The sequence below is a fragment of the Mus musculus genome, chromosome 15 (genome assembly GCF_000001635.26).
Source record: "Mus musculus strain C57BL/6J chromosome 15, GRCm38.p6 C57BL/6J".
Lineage (NCBI taxonomy): Eukaryota > Metazoa > Chordata > Mammalia > Rodentia > Muridae > Mus > Mus musculus.
In genome coordinates, this window is record NC_000081.6 from 16624664 (window position 1) to 16641252 (window position 16589).

A 16589-nucleotide genomic window follows, 5' to 3' on the forward strand; every position below is an offset into this window, starting at 1 on the left:
ACCCTGCATATAATGGTATTTTCAATGGCTAGCTTTCTGCCCTCTTCAGAGTTACTGTTAACCTCAAGTCTCATGTAGTGCACTTTCAGGTTACCTTTGGTAATGAAAGTTCACCCACTTATGTAATAGATGAAGGGCTTCACTTCATTTCTCTTGGTGGATCTACAGTATACTAGTAGATAAGAAGTTTTTTTTACAACATAAGCAATAATGCTGCTTGGACTGTCAGAGTGGCTGGGCTTAGAGCCAAGTTGTCATGCATGGGAACTTGATGGCATCTCCAACAATGGTACCAGGAATTTTAACTGTAACAGGGACTCTGCTTGGACTCATGTGAGTGGACATTCAGTAGGACACTTGAGCTTGTAAACTATGGACTTATCATACAGCACAGAAGAAGAAATGTTGGTTAGGTTAAGAGGTCTAGTGACACACACTGTAGAAGGTAAAATAGAACAGCACAGAGCCCAGGGTCTAAGGAAGCAAGGCTCTTGTTAGGAAAGACAGTAAAGTTGGTTCCTGGGTTGGACTGGGAGTCATCCCCAAGAACAAAAAGCTGACTGTGAATGGCATGAGCTATTAGGCTTGTTTCAATCTTCTAGACATAGAGCTCAGCTTGTGGACTTACAGGTAAGCAGAGACTGCTTCACTATATCAGGAGAAAAACGTCTCCATCTCATTCCAAGGAACTTCTTTCCTCATTAGACTGTATGGACTTTGACTTGTGAAACTAGGACAGCATTATCCCCAATGTTGGCCTGACAATGAAGACCAATGAGAACTTTATGATCTAGGGTGGAAACAGCAATGTGATGAATATTGTCACAGATTCTTGGATAGATAGCTATCAGTTCAGCAACAATGGGGAGGTAGAGAAAGCAAGCAATCATCACAGTATAGCCAAATGCCAGTATATTCACTTCTTGGAAGAAAACAAAGTCAGTGAGCTAAGATGGAAAAGTGTGGCAGCTGGACAGAAATTCTAGAATTTTCTCCATTAAGTCTTAGTTGTTTTTTTTTTTTTTTATCTTCATAAATCATCTGCTGCTTTACATTTGTCTTCCTAGTATCAAAATGGCATTTACCTCAGCCTTGAGCAGTCCTACAGTGAATATTATGTCTATGCTGTTTGGCAAAAATTGCAAACATAGGAGGAAAAGGAAGAGGAGGAGGACAGGAGGAGGAGGAAGAGGAGGAGATTCTGAAACAGACTGGCTTTTACTTATTTTTGTTTGATTTGGTAACTTGGGAAAGAAACTCATCTTGAAAAGTAGCTTTTCCTTAGGATAATTTGTATACTAAGAGCTTTATACCGCCTAGAATGGCTGTTTCCTAAGTGTCAACTAATTCAATGTGAAACATTTGGGACTCATTGGACAAGAAGGGATGGGGAAAATACTTAATCTAATTGAGGGGGCGGTACTATCTATTTTCATGGTGACTATTAAACAGACAGAGCGTCTGGATTAAACAGACAGAACTCTGCTGTCTATTGAAGTAATGTTTCATATGCCTATTAACCCTATCTGTATTCATCTTTTTTATTTTGTCTTTTGTCTTATGCTCTGTTAATTTTATTAATGCCACTTTATTAGTAACAACATATGTTGAAAAGTTCATAATACAGTGTATTACCATACATTGAATGAGATAGTGTATTTGTTTTTGTATTTGGCATGCCTATTTCTCCCTTGTAATTTAACTTTACATTCGGGCTTTTGAATAAACCAATTTGGTTCTGAAACCCTTTAAGAAAGATTGTACTTTCATTCAGGTTGAAGTTTAATAATTAGGGCCAGGTGTAAAGGCTAAATGCAGAAGGCCTGAGTTAAATTCCTGGGACCTGTCTCTGTGAGTTCACAACAGTCTAGGTTGTTTTGTTTAGATTGTTCCTTTATTTGTTTTGTTTTGTTTGGAGTATAATGTAAGTGAAAAAAAAACTTGATAAAAATAAGATGGTACAATTAATTTACTTCCTTCAATTATAGCATCTTTGGTAGAACAAACTAAAGTACCATACTGACTCCATACTTAAAAAGCCCATAGGATGCACTGTTCCATGTTAGTGACTTCTTGGGCCATCCATTCTGTAACTGTGATGCCACATACATGGCATCAGAAGCTTTCTTTCACCTTGGAGGAAAATGCACAACCCTTCACTTGCATACTTTTAGATCCTTTATGACTATAAAGCCAGAACACTGCCAAGTTCAGACACTAACTTTGTGTGAATCTCCAATAAATAAAAGTAGCTATTTTGATTTGTTGTAACTTTTTAAGAGCAGGAAATTGCTTAGGCCATTTTTCTCTCTCTCTTACAAATTGCAGGATTAGTTATATTTGTTCCTGCCCTGATGCCACACCTCCCTTAATCTGAAGGCAGATCAGTACAAATGCTGATTCCAACATTTGAGTTCCTTGTGCACATTTTTAATTTAAAACTTCAAAACATACATTTATATGTCTTTTTTGCCTCATTTTTCTCTTTATCACTTAAATGTCCATAAATGAAATCAAGTCAAGTTATCTAGAATTTTTTTTTGCCAAGTAATCTAGTCTACTTTCTTAAAGCTTTATGACAACATAGTCTTTAAAAACAATGAATAAAGAAGTCAAATTCTTTACAAAAAGAACATATGGATGGCCATTAAAAGTAGGAAGAATTTCAACAGAGGAATTGTGAATGACCAAGAAACATGTAAAAAAAAAAATGTTCAGCGTAGTACTTAGTTATCCCAGAAATGCAAATCAAAATGAGCCTGAGCTTCCATCTTAAACCAATCAGAAGAGCCAGGATCAAAGACTCAAGCAAATGCATCTGTTTGTGAGGATGTGGAGAAAGGGGAGTTGGTGGGAATGCAAACTGGTGCAACTACTCGGGAAATCAAACTGGCAGTTCTTCAGAAAGTTGGAAATAGTTTATACCCAGCTATACTTCTCCTGCATATATACCCACTTGATCCTCCGCAATATCAAAAAGTCATGTGTTCCACTATGTTCATAGCAGCCGTATTTGTAATAACCAGAAACCTGATGTAACCCAGAGGTCCTGCAACTGAAGAATGGATGCAGAAAATGTGGTTCATTTACACAATGGAATACTATTCAGCTATTAAAAGTGAGGACATCATGAATTTTGCAAGCAAATGGATGGAACTAGAAAATATCACAAAATGCCATGTGCCAGTAGCTTACCTATCCAAGAAGTTAGATACTGTTACCAAGGGGTGGCCTTCTTGCCTGAAAGCTATTGCTGCCATAGCTCTGCTTTGTCTAGGGGGCTGGTAAGCTCACTCTGGGACAGCAAATAACTGTAATGGCACCCCACTGTCTGGAAAGCATTGTCTGACAGCCACCTGACTGGTGGATAACCAGCGCTCCTATGACACATTATCAGATCTTTTTGTTGACTGAACAAGTGACCTTCGCTCCCCCCTGCTGTCCTCAATCCCACTACCCTACTGCCCGAGACTGATGACTCTTCATCTACTCATCACTGTCCTGACATTCTGGCAGAAGAAACTGGTACTCGAAATGATCTGAAGAATCAGCCTTGGCCTGGGAGTCTGAGCTGGTACACAGATGGCAGTAGCCTCGTGACTGAAGGTAAGCAGAAGGCAGGGGCAGCAGTGGTGGATGGGAAGCAAGTGATCTGGGCCAGCAGTCTCCCTGAAGGGACATCAGCCCAGAAGGCCAAACTTGTGGCTTTGATACAATCTCTACGAATGGCAAAGGGGAAGTCTATCAACATCTACACTGACAGCAGGTATGCTTTTGCCACTGCCCATATACACGGAGCAATATACAGTCAAAGAGGGCTGTTGACATCTGCAGGAAAAGACATAAAAAATAAAGAGGAAATTTTGAGCCTCCTCTAAGCCATACATTTGTCAAAAAGGGTGTCCAGGACACCAGAAAACTCAAGATGATGAGGCTAAAGGAAATCAGATGGCAGACCTAACCACCAAACAGGCGGCCCAAGGAGCAATGATCCTGGCAGTCAAGGAGCCTAAAGATTACTATGATGTCAGAGGGATCAGCTTAATATACACCCCTGAGGACTATCAAGATATGGACAAATTAGGACTGGTAAAAGAAACCCTGTATGGGGTAGTAGAAACAGAAAAGGGAAAACTAGTTCACCCATGGGAAGAAGGATGCAAGTATGTTACCAACTTACATTACATGACCCACTTGGGGGCCAAGAAATTAAAAGGTGTGGTTAGGTCCTCCAACTACTATGTTATAGGACTCTCTGACTTGGCAGAGGAAATAGTCAAAAGCTGCAAGGCTTGTGCTATGACTAATGCAGGACACTCCATGTATTCTCCTGGGAAGAGGCTCAGGGGCAACAGGCCTGGGGCCTACTGGGAGGAAGATTTTACATAAATTAAGCCAGCTAGATATGGCAACAAGTATTTATTCCTGTTTATAGACATCCTTTCAGGCTGGATAGAAGCTTTCCCTACCAGTACTGACACAGCCAATGTGGTAGCCAAGAAGATCCTAAAAGAAATCTTCCCAAGGTTAGGGATACCCAAGGTAATCAATTGGGTCTGATAATGGACCTGCCTTGTTGCTCAGGTGCCACGGACCAGTCTCAGTGGGTCCCCCTCAATCCGTGGCAATCAGGGTCAAGGACAGATGGTCATAGCGTCAGAGGGAATGGGGTGACAAACAGACACAGAGATGAGCAAGTGTGTTGAATCTGAATGTAATGTCCAAATGAAAACTGGACTTTTTTTATACAGAAGAAAAAAAAGAAAGAAAAAAAAAGAAAGAAAAGAAAAGCTAAGCAGACACATCCACAGAGTTACAATGACACAAAACAAAAGGAATGCATACATCAAAAGATGGTGGGGAGCCGGGCGTGGTGGCACACGCCTTTAATACTAGCACTCGGGAGGCAGAGGCAGGTAGATTTCTGAGTTCAAGGCCAGCCTGGTCTACAGAGTGAGTTCCAGGACAGCCAGAGCTACACAGAAAAACCCTGACTCGAAAAACCAAAAAAAAAAAAAAAAAGGCGGTGGGGACCAGGCCCGCATTTACCACTTAGAATGGAGCCAGGTGTAATGCTAGTCTATTGTTAAACCCACCACCAGGGATTCTTAGTAAATACCTGATTATGCTGTTCCTTTGGGCCCAGTGAAGAAAACTGTCTCAGAGGAATTCCCTTCCACTAATTCTTTCATGGTCAACCCACCTATTTGCTAGTCCATTGTATATTCCCTTGTTTTGGTGAGACTCAGCTATTGTCCTAAGTAATCGCTATGCAGACTAGTCCTGAGTTATTCAAGCTCTGTTCTTTGTAATGCCTAATTAGTTTCACTATCTCTACTAGAAGTGAAGTTGAATGTTACTGAGTAGGTAACATTCTTGCTGAATTCCAATCTCACTTTGGGCTTCAAGGATTTTCTAGGACATTGGAACATTGTCCAATGAGGCTTACCTATCTCAAAAATCAATCTTTAAAGGCTCTTATAATAAAATAATACTGAAAGAGAGCATACACCAGACAAACATGGGGACAGGGTTTGAATATCTGGGCTATGGGAATGCCATGGTTCCAGGAGGCTGAGTTTCCTTGAAACTCTTTGCCTCAGGACTGCTTCCAGACCTCTCTGCCTATCAAACAGACTTCACTGGAGTAGGCATAGCACCCAGGTAAGTCAGGGATTGGTCACTGAACTGGGGATTAATTGGAAATTACATTGTATTTACTGACCCCAGACTCAGGTCAGGTAGAGAGGATGAATAGAACCATAAAAGAGACCCTCACCAAATTGGCCTTGGAGACCAGTGGAACAGACTGGACAGTCCTCCTTCCCTTTGCCCTGTTCCAAGTTTGGAACACCCCAGGATGATTTAAACTTAACCCCTATGAGATCCTATGTAAGGGACCGTCACCATTCACTGAGTGGGTGAAGTACATGATCCTGATGTTGTTCCCTCTAAACCCTTATTTGCCTGTCTAAAGGCCCTTGAGGTGGTGAGATGTCTATCTTGGGAACAACTGAAAGAGGCCTATGAGTTTGGGAGTCCAGACGTGCCCCACCACCAGTTCCAGGTCAGAGATGCTGTCCTGGTCTGATGCCATCAAGTAGAAAATCTGGAACCTCGCTGGAAAGGACCATATCTGTTACTCTTCACAACTCCTTCAGCTGTGAAGGTTGAAGGCATTTCTGCTTGGATCTATGCCTCCCACATAAAATGGGCTCCAAGACCTTCTGAAGATGAGTTGACAGTGGAAAAAACTGTGGACCCTCTTAAGCTGTGCTTGTGTTGCAGGCTTAATTCAGGTGATGGGTAGCAATCCCCATTCTCCCCAGAAGTTGACTTGGCAAGTATTATCTCAAACAGGAGAGGTAGTTTTTGCCATCATGAAAGAAGCACCCCCAGGGATGTGATGGCCAGTCTTGTCTCCAGACACTTGTGCCTTGGCAGCTGGATTAGATACGTGGGATATTCATGAGACTTCAGTAGCTACCTCTAAACAACAGAAGCCTCCAAGCTTTGATTATTTTGCTTGCCACAAACAAGTCTCATATGGAAGTGGGGTGTTGTTATCCAAGGGCTAGACACAGGATGGGAGATTCCGATTTTTATGTCTGCCCCTGTGATGGCCGAACTAGAACACAAGCCAAAAGGTGTGGGGGAGCAGACCATTTTTATTGCCAAGAATGGGGATGTAAGACTACAGAGACTACTTATTGGAAACCTAGCTCTTCTTGAGACCTCATTACTGTTACCAAAAGTTGGACAAGTAATCCCTGGGACAAGTGTCACCAACTAGGACATTCCCAAACTTTAAAAATTCAATTTACAGAGAACAGGAAAGAGTTTAACAATTGGATGACAGGGAGACTCTGGGGGCTGTGGTACTACATTACTGGAACTGATCCAGGTTTCATTTTCCTTGTAAGACTTAAAATAGAAAGCCCAAGTTCAGTGGCAGTAGGGCCTAACAAGGTATTAACTGAACAAGGCCCTTCACTCCCCAAACCACCGCTACCGGTACTGCAACCTCCCCTGACTTTGCCCACTTTTCTTAATTCATCTCTCACCACTTTCAGCAACCTTTCTGCTGCCCCAGCAAAGATAGGACAGATATTATTAATCTTGTACAGGGAGCCTTCAGTGTGATAAACTGAACCAATCCTGATATGACTGAGTCTTGTTCGCTTTGCCTCACTTCAGGACCTCCTTATTATGAAGGAATTGCAGTGTCTGGAAAGTTCAATAACACCACCAGCCATGAGGCTTGTGTTTGGGGAACCAGTCATAGACTGACCCTTACTGAAGTTACAGGTACAGGAACCAGCTTGGGAAACCCACCAGCTGCCTACAGACATTTGTGTAATGAGACCTTTGAGAGCCCTAAGACTTCTGATATTAAATATTTATTTTCTGGCCTAGATAAATGGTGAGCCTTAGGTATGGGTGTGACCCCTTGTGTGTCAACTTCAGTGTTTAATAACACCAAAACTTCTGTGTGCTTATACAATTAGCACCTAGAGTCCTTTACGACCCTACTAACACTTTGAAGATAAATTAGACAGGTGACTAATCCATTACCAGAGAGCGCCCGTCTCACAGACTTTGGCAGTAATCTTGGGCATCAGAGTTGCTGCGAGCGTGGGGATGGGCACTGCTGCTCTCATACAACAGCCTCACTATTTTCACAAGCTAAGATCAGCTATGAATGAAGATTTGAGAACGTTAGAACAATCCATAACTAAGCTTAAAGAATTTTTACATTCTCCTTCAGAGGTAGTCTTGCAAAATAGGAGAGGTTTAAACTTGTTGTTTTTAAAAGATGGAAGATTATGTGCTGCCCTCAAAGAAGAATGTTGCTTTTATGTAGATCATTCCGGGGTGATTGAAGACTCTATGAGAAAACTTAGAGAGAGATTAGACAAAAGACAGAGAGAGAGAGAGTCACATTAGGGATGGTTTGAAAATTGGTTTAATAAAACTCCATGGATGACTACTTTGATATCTTCCCTTATGGGACCCCTTTTGATTTTGCTTCTGCTTTTAATTATAAGTCCATGTATACTAAATAAGTTAGTTATCTTTAATAGAGAAAGAGTGGGTGCTGTTCAGATTTTTATGTTACACCAACAATATCATGCTTTAGAAAGTCAAGAAAATCAGTATTATGACTATACTGAAATCTAGTTCTATAATTAGAACTAGGTACTAGAATTAGTGGGGAGATGAGAGACCAGGAAAAATCCGGACCCCCTTGCAAACAAGTAAAGCCAAGGATGTAGGTTAGTTGGTTAAGTGACCTTGTTCCAGGAACTGGCTGACCACAAAGGTTAGATTAAAATCTTGAGAACAATCTTGAGAAGCAGGGAGTTTCCCCTTGTGATTTTTGGATCCCCCTTGTGATTTTTCACTGGCATTTTCGGTATTTTCCTATAATCCCCTCCCTACCATCTTGGGTTGTGTTTTTTTCTTTTAAATACCCCCTCTCCCAGCTACTAGGGATTGAACTCCTCTACTCCTGTGTGGGATATGAGCAGGCCCCAGAGCAATAAACCTGGTGTGATTGCAGCAAGCACAGCCTCTCATGAGTTTTTGCGGGGGTCACGTCATCCTGAAACTTGAGTGAGGGTCTCCCCTCTTCGGGGATCTTTCACGTAGTATGTTCTCACTGATAAGAGAATATTAACCAAAATTGTACAGAATACCAATGATAAGCCCCACAGACCCTAAGAACTTAAACAAGAAGGAAGGCATAAGTGAGGATGATTCAATCCCAATTAGAAGGGTGAACAAAACAATCATGAGAGGCAAGGTGGGGAGGGACCTGGGTAGAAGAGGGGACACAGATGGGAATGGGGGTATATAAGTCAAGATTTGTATTTCTGCACAAACATCATGATCAAGAAACTAGTTAGGAGACAGAGGCAAGCAGATTTCTGAGATCCGGGCCAGCCTGGTCTACAGAGTGAGTTCCAGGACAGCTAGGGCTATACAGAGAAATCTGTCTCAAAAAAAAGCAAGAAAAGAAGAAGAAGAAGAAGAAGAAGAAGAAGAAGAAGAAGAAGAAGAAGAAGAAGAAGAAGAAGAAGAAGAAGAAGAAGAAGAAGAAGAAGAGAAGAAGGAAGCAGCAGCAAGTTGGGAAGGAAAGGGTTTATTCAGCTTATGTTTCAACATTGCTGTTCATCACTAAAGGAAGTCAGAGTGTGCACTCAAGAAGGTTAGGAAGCAGGAGCTGATGCAGAGGCCATGAAGGGGTGTTTCTTACTGGCTTGCTTCCCCTGGCTTGCTCAACTTGCTTTCTTATAGAACCCAGGACTATCAGCCCAGGGATGGCACAGCACACAATGGACCTTCCCCTCTTCATCACTATTTGAGAAAATGCCTTACAGCTGGATCTCATGGAGGCATTTCCTCAAGGTAGGCTTCTTTTTCTGTGATAACTCCACCTTGTATCAAGTTTACACACAAAACTAGCCACTGCTGGGTGGGGTGAAAGATTAGGTATGGGAGGAGCCAGGAGAGAAGCCCAGAGAGCCAGGAGCATGAATGAAAATATTCAGCTGTCAGGGGCTTGGGTGGGGCCAACCTCTAGAAAGTTCCAGAGATCTGGGACAGGGAGGCTCCCAGGACTCGTGTTGGTGACTCTTAATTGAAATAATCAATAATGGGGACATGGAAACTGAAAAGGCCACTTCTAGTAGTTAGAGAGGGCCCCCATTGGAGAAATGGGCACACCAAACAAACTTCAAAATTTTTGATCTAAAATTGTTCCTGTCTAAAAGAAAATGTAGGGACAAAAATGAGCAGAGACTGGCCCTACTTGGGATCCATCCCATGAGAGGGTACCAAACCTTGAGACTATTACTGATGCTAGGTTGTGTTTGCAGACAGGACCCCATCAAAGCTGTCTCCTGAGATTTCAATTGGCAGCTGACTGAGACAGATTCAGATATGCAAAGCAAGCATGGCACTGAGGTCAAGGACCCCTATGGAAGAGGCGGGGGCGGGGGGGGACTGAAGGAGCTGGAGTGGATGAAAACCCCACAGGAAAACCAAAAGTCTCATCTATCCTGGATATGTAGAGCATCTAGGGTCTAAATGACAAACCAAAGAGCATACACATCAGGTCTCAGGCCCTAGGCACATATGTAGCAGAGGACTGCCCTGTCTGGCCTCAGTAAGAGAGAATGTGCCTAATCATGTAGAGATTTGATACCCCAGGGAGGGTGAAAAGTGCTCATGGGGGATGGGGGGACATCCTCTCAGAGGTAAAGAGGTAAAGGACATGGAGAGGTAGAACTCTGCAAGGGGGCACTGGGAGGGGAGTCAACATTGGGGATGTAAATAAATAAAATAGGTCTTTTTCTTTTTTATTGGACATTTTCTATATTTACATTTCAAATGTTATTCCCTTTTCCAGTTTTTTGTTCCAAACCCTTATGCCATCCCTACATTCCTGCTTCTATGAGGGCGCTACACCTCCCAGCTACCCACTCCCACCTCACCACCCTGGCATTCCCCTACACTGGGGAATCCAGCCTTCAAAGGACTAAGTGCCTTTCCTCCCATTGATGCCAGACAGTGCCATCCTTTGCTACATATGCAACTGGCGCCCTTTGTCACTCCATGCAAACTCTTTGATTGGTGGTTTAATCCCTGGGAGCTCTGGAAGGGTCTTGGCAGTTCCACAGAAAATTGGACATAGTACTACCAGAGGACTTAGCTATACCACTCCTGGACATATACCCAGAAGATGCTCCAGCATGTAATAAGGACACATGCTCCACTATGTTCACAGCAGTCATATTTATAAAGCCAGAAGCTGGAAGCAGCCCAGATGTTCCCCATCAGAGAAATGGATACAGAAAATGTGGTATATTTACACAATGGGGTACTACTCAGCTTTTAAAAACAATGACTTCATGACATTCTTAGGCAAATGGATGGAAATAGAAAATATCATCCTGAGTGAGGTAACCCAGTTACAAAAGAACACGCATGGTATGTACTCACTGATAAGGCAAAAGGCTTAGAATACCCATGATATAACTTAGAGAACATATGAAGCTCAAGAAGAAAGAACAAAGTATGGATGCTTCAGCCCTTCATAGAAGGGGGAACAAGATACTCACAGGAGAGAGAGAGAGTGTAGAAGGGACTTCGGGGGAAGAAAGGAGGGGGAGGAGCAATAAAGGAGCCAGGATCATGTATGGGAGAAGATATGTACGATATAAAGAGGGTCAGGAATTTGAACAGCAAGAGGCTACCAGGACCCAAGAGGGATGAGATTAGCTGAAATGCCCATCAAAGGGGAGGGAGAAACTATAAAGACCATATCCCCAAGGCCTCAGGTTGGGGGATGGGGCCACCCACTCATCTTCCAAATTTTTAACCCAGAATGGTTTCTGTCTAAAGGAAATACAGGGACAAAATGTGGACCAGAGAATGAAGGAAAGGCCATCCAGAGACTGCCCAAACTGGGGATCCATCCCATATACAGTCACCAAACCCAGACACTATTGGGGATGCCAAGAAGTGCTTGCTAACAGGAGCCTTTTATAGCTGTCTCCTGTTTATCAGCAGTAAACCAAGCATGGCCACTAAGAAAATTTGGTGAATATCATCCTTATTCCTTTTATTGGAATACCTTTATTCAATGAAAATAAAAAACATTGTTGTCACTCAAAGGTACAAAGATAGAGCAGGAATATTAACAAGGTTGCTGTCACTCAGAGATACAAAACCAAGGCAAAAACAGTAATTGTAGAGAGAGCACAATGAATTGAAAGTAAAACCAGGAAAAAGTACTAACACAAAAGGCAAAAATCATATCAGAAATTTAAAAAGAAATACCAAATGCTTTGTTCATACTGGTTCAAATAGTATTCACTAAGAATAACAGGGCTCAGGAATTCAAACCGGGAGGATTGAAAGTTCCAGGTCAGCTTTGTAAGGAAGAAGAACTTCTCTCAAAACACATCAGAATCAAAGCAAAGAAAGAAAAATTAACATTTGAGACTGGAATTAAAAGGAAGAGAGGTGCAAAGAAAGAAAGTCAGAAGCAAAGGCAACCAAGATGATGGATGGGCAAGGTAGGTTGGATTCCCATTAGCTAATCTCCTGAAAAATAAAATAAAGTATAATCAAGATAATGAACTTTCATATTCTGAATTGCATTGCAAAAATATTTTCACAAACTAATCAAGCCTATTTATAGCTGTTTCTGTTGGTATTGTTTATGCCAACATTATAATTTACAATCAATGATTTGTGCTTCAATTATTGTTAATAATATAGAAAGTTCTTAAAATATTTATGAATTTCTCTATCTGCCAAAGCCGGAAATCTCATATGATGAGCCGAAGGTAAATAAGTAGCATGGATTACAGTGGACTAAAGATTTGCCTACACTCAACTTTGAATTTTTCAGTAAGAAACACAAAAATTTGACATATCAAATGTTGGTGGTACATATTTTATCATAATAACACTTACTAGATTATTGTCCTTGATTATTTTGCTTAAAGTATGAAATCATTTTTATCTAAAATTCATATGTATAAATCAAAGGCTATAACTTTATATTCAACTCTAAAGCTGATAAACTCTGGATTCATATTGCATAACATTGGGTAAAGGTGAGACTTTTTTTTTTTCAATACTCTGCAAGCCTGCATGGTGATGAAAAGACTTCAACTTTATTGAAATAACTCTACATAATTATGAAAACGTTTCATTGAAAATCAGCTTGAAGTACAAACTGTGGAGAAAACTCACCATTAGAAAACCCCATTATTTTTCCTGTGTCGAGGGTAATTCATTACTTTGATGCACATCCTTATCATCAGGCATGATTTGCCCCTCCTGATGCTTCACAAAATCCCTCATTTCAAAGATGATTGCTTTGTGTAGTTTGCACTTCTGCTATTTCAGTTTACATCATCCTCTGAAAAATGACTTGTTTTTCTGCACTAGAGTTCTCATTAGAGTTCTGATGGCTGATTGCAGTTGATGTGCACTATATAATCACAAAGCTTAGTCACAGAGCTTAAAACAAGTATGGCATCTAGTCTTTCTTAGAAAGCAATTAGGTAAAATTTAACATCTTTATAACTGAGATTGCCTCCTCTTAAAAGACATTCTCCTCCACCTGTACCCAATTTATTTTTCATCACATTTTAGCTTCTTTTTTTTTAAATCCCCTTAATGATTATTCTTTCTATGGATTTCTATTTTTAGTTTTTTACACAGCACACTCAGTAACTTTTTCTCTTTCTTACTTTTTATGATTTCCTGTGGAATAATAATTTTAATGATATCATCTAAAGTTGTTCTGAATCTCTCTCCTGTTTTGTGGTTAGATGGGTGATACATACATAAAACAAATGTATGTAGAAACCATAGATCCATCATATCATTGGTAATATTCTCAACTGTATATAATGTTCTTCATGGTGATATTATTTTTCAGTAACCCTTTACCTCATCCACAGCCTTATTCGACTCTTTAATTATATGTAAGGAATTAGTATCTACTTTGAATTTAATTATTGGCAAGCAATACAAAAAGTTGCATATGTTGCTGTGAACAAGTTATGAAGCAAACAGTCTATGGTAGAATTTGAAGATCTGGAATACTAACTATAAGATGTTATAAACAATATAGTGTTTCTGTAATAGCTAATCTTCATGATAAACATGGTAAGATGGGGGATCTCCTGCATTAACATACAGCTGTATATATCTTGGATAATTACAGAGGTAATTAGATTTTTGTATATTCTGATGTACCATTATACTGAACCATTGAGAGGTTCATAATTTAATGGCAATATTACTAAGTTCTAAAGGTAGAATTAGGACTTGCTGGGAGAAGTAGAGTTTGGCTATGAATTTCGTCCTGTCTTGGAGCTTTCCTGTATTCCTTTATTCTCTGTTTCCTGGCTGCCATTATGAAATGTGTGGTGCTTTCAGAACTCCTTAACCAAAGGAGTCAGATATCTCTTAAACTGTGAGCAAAAGTACATTATTCCTTTCTTAAATTTTTAGAGATGTTTTCTACTACAATGAAAAGAACAAATCTAACTAAAGTAGTTCTCACAAAAATATATCTTATGTAATATATAACTTTATACCATTATTAATCTTTTGTAAATTTATTATCTTTTAATGAAGTATTTATCAGTAATTCTGTTTTGTTCTATTATGGAGAAACATCTAGTAGCTCAATGTATATATTATGTATAATTAATATGCCAATTTTGTGTATATTTGAGTTGCCAAGAGATCATATTAATACCTAATACCCAGTAACTCACATTGTGTTTTTATTTAGAATAAGAATAGCTGCAGGGCATTGGTGGTGCACACCTTTAATCCCAGCACTTGGGAGGCAGAGGTCCCAGCACTTCGGAGGCAGAGGCAGGCAGATTTCTGAGTTCGAGGCCAACCTGGTCTACAGAGTGAGTTCCAGGACAACCAGGGCTACATAGAGAAATCCTGTCTCAAAAAAAAAAAAAAAAAAAAAAAAGCTTAGAATAGAGTTAATGAGAACAATGTTATTCTGGATTATAGTGAGCCCTAGATCCAATATGATTAATATGAGAAGAGCTACACAGAAAAATAATACTGTGTACACAAAAAGGCTGATGCTGTAATTATACTTCTGGAAGTTGGGCAATGGCAAGTTACTATTCCACAAGAAATTAGGAAAAAAACATTGGAGACAGTCTTCTCTTTATGCTAATCTAGGCATCCATAGAAAACCTCAGATCTTCTACAACTGATTATATCCATGAGTATAAAGTTGGGAGCAAGTTTTCAGTCTATATTTTTGTTTGAATAGTGGTAGAAAAGAAACACTGAAGAATAAACAATTTGATAAATTAATTATTTCCTTGCAATGACAAAAAAGAATTTGCTTTCTCTCAGCTATACATCCTTGGCATACTCCATTTGAATGTTTTAAGGTTGTTTGTTTGTTTTATGTCAATGTCATTATTAGTTTGCCATCCCTAGAACTGTTCAGACCTCAGAGTTTAGTCTTATCAATTCGAGGAAGTTTGAATTCTAAATTTTCGACATTAGGGGAATTCTCCTCTGAGTCTTCTCGGCCTTGTTATTTTTCTCATGCTTATGCCAGTTAACTGTGTGTTGGATCTTCCACCCTGCTGTGGTGTTAATCAGAGGAGGGAAGGCCTGCTGAGAGTTGTGGTAATTACAGTGGGATAGTTCATATCTGTTTGAACTCTCTCTAGGTCTTCATTTTTCCTAACAGCCACAGTAATGCTAATTAAAAATGAATGTTAATTATAAAGTTTAAATTTTCTTTGAAAATTAATATAACCATTTCCACAAATAAAACTGACAAACTTTTATACTCACGTAACATTTTTTGCTAGTAAAAGCACACGCATCCTCATATTTTAAAATGATAATTGTTATAAATGATAGGTAATCCTCTCACTATGGTCATATTTTTCATCCTCATTTAAGAATATTTGCTCCCCAAGGTCTTTCAATTTATTAATAAGTAAACCTGCTATTAAATTTTATGGCTTATAAAATTGGCATCCTGCAAACAAAAAAAGTGCAGTGTTTATTGAAGCTTTGAAAACCAATCTTTATTTATAGAGGGTTATGAAAAAAACAGCTAGCTGCTGTTTTTGCCAAAGTGACAAATGCAAATAGAATCTGATGTTAATGTATGTGATATCCATTGAGGTGTTAAACCACTTTTCTCATTGAAATTATGTTCATAAAATATCAGCAATTGCAAATGAATGTGAAGAATATTTGCCTGTAAAACTACATCTCTGAAAATAATAACATTATCATAGAAACCACAAATGTATCCGTAATGTATGTCGGTCATTTATATTGCAGAAAATTGGTGGTAAAATTGTGCTGAGAGTCAGCGAATTGTGACATTGTTCAAAAACCTTGCTCATATTTAATGCTTTATGTGAATGTGAAGCGATGATCCTAAGATTGCAGCTCTTTTATTTATCTCTTAATTTTGTGTTTTTTTTTATTTTGCTTACAATATGTTCAAAAACTAGAACAAATTCTCTTAAAAACAAGTTCGTTTTATAAACATCTTTATGAAATGTTAACAATCATTCCATAAAATCTAGCACAAAGATGCTAATTGAGTGCTTTACTATAAAACACTAGAGGAGAAACAACAAATTCAGCATAACTCTCAGAGGCTTTTAACATCCATTTTTACCCTTTACAGACATAATCTTTTTGGAGGCAGAAGATACGAATCAAGTTACAAAGAGGGTCATCACATTGCAAGTGCCAATGTGTCTAAAGAGATCATTACTTTCTTGGTAATCGTAGTATCTTCAAACATTAGATACTGGAAAAAAAAATAAGCTTTAGAATTAAGTTAACTATGACATTCTAGGCACATATAATTTACATAAATCATATAAAATAGTAAGAGTAAATCTTATTTTACCACTTTGATAAATTTGTATACGGAAAGTAAATCATGTGAAATGAAGTATAATTTTTTTTAGAACCTGTTAATGTATAAAACTTTTCTACCCTGTGACCACCTGTGATTGGTATGATTTCATATTCAT